The following is a 1,518-nucleotide window of genomic DNA, read 5'->3' on the forward strand; positions in this document are numbered from 1 at the left end:
TAGGGCGACACTGTGAGCTTGGACATGATGAAGAATCTTCTGAAAAGACTGGGGCTTCTAAAAGGAAATCCCGAACCATTCAGAAGGGAAAGATGTCCACGTAGACAAGAAATGAACTTCCATTAAAATACAGCAAAATTTCCAAAATGCAGGGACGATGTGTGCTAGGCAGAGACCGACAATAGTAGAGGGTCTTGTAGGCTACACAGGGATCATCAGCGACCCTATTCTACAGGGGCGTGAAATCGTCAACAGTGAGCTGAAGAGCGGTCGATTAATGTTCCATTTCGGCCCGTATGAATCTTCTAGACCGTTGAATCTTCTGAAAAGACTGGGGATTCTGAATGGAAATCCCAGAACTTTCAGAAGAGGAAGATGACCGCGTAGGCATGAAATAAGCCGCCATCAGCGTACGCCAAATGGCAATACAGGGACGGTCTGGCTACGTAAAGACTATCGATAAACCATTGACAAAAATAGAGGTCTACAGGGCTCACGCATAGGAAAGTGCTCCAAGAATCCATTGACATAGGGCGACACTGTGAGCTCGGAAATGATGAAGAATCTTCTGAAAAGACTGGGGAATCTAAAAGGAAATTCCGGACTTTTCAACAAGGAAATATGTCCGCGTAGACAAGAAATGAACTGCCATTAAAATACACCAAAATAGCCAAAATGCAGGGACGATGTGTGTTAGACAGAGACCGACAATAGTAGAGGGTCTTGTAGGCTACACAGGGATTATCAGCGAACCATTTGAGAAATGGTAAACAAAAAACTCTTCTACCCCATTCTACAGGGCCGTGAAATCGTCAACAGTGAGCTGAATGGGGGCCTATTAATGTTCCATTTCGGCCCGTATGAGAAATATACTTCGGAATATCTCAACCCATTGGAAGGTGACAAATTAAAGCTGATGAGGAAAGTTGAAATCCTTCGCCTGATCAATGCGGCACACCGCACGCTTTCTCTTTCCTCACCAGCTTGAAATGTTGCCAATTATCTTCCCGAGAGTCAAAGGATGCAGCAGCAAACTCGAGACGGCGGAACGCATGTTCGGTGTCTTTTGGCAACAAAACTCCGACTTTGAACGCGAAGCGATGGGAGATCTTCCACAGGGAAGAGAAGAATGATGGCACTCTCGTTGTGGTGGGACTCGAAAATCTCTCATTGACTAAAATGACAAAGACTAAAGGCTCGGCAGGTATTACGTCTCAAATGCAGAGGGGGGTATAGCATTTCTTTCTTTCCTCGCCAGCAGCTTTAATTTGTCTCATTCCCAAGGAGTTGAAATATTCCTAACTATTCCTAACTAACTAACAGACTCGAGACAGAACACATGCTCAAAATCTTTGGCAACTAAAATCAGACAAAAGATGCAGCAGCAAACTCGAGACGGCGGAACGCATGTTCGGTGTCTTTTGGGAACAAAACTCCGACTTTTAACGCGAAGCGATGGGAGGTCTTCCACAGGGAAGAGAAGACGGATGTCAATCTCGTTGTGGTGGGACTCGAAAA

Source organism: Musca autumnalis, unplaced genomic scaffold (genome assembly GCF_047663935.1).
Source record: "Musca autumnalis isolate F117 unplaced genomic scaffold, ASM4766393v1 scaffold_3, whole genome shotgun sequence".
In the NCBI taxonomy this organism is placed as follows: domain Eukaryota; kingdom Metazoa; phylum Arthropoda; class Insecta; order Diptera; family Muscidae; genus Musca; species Musca autumnalis.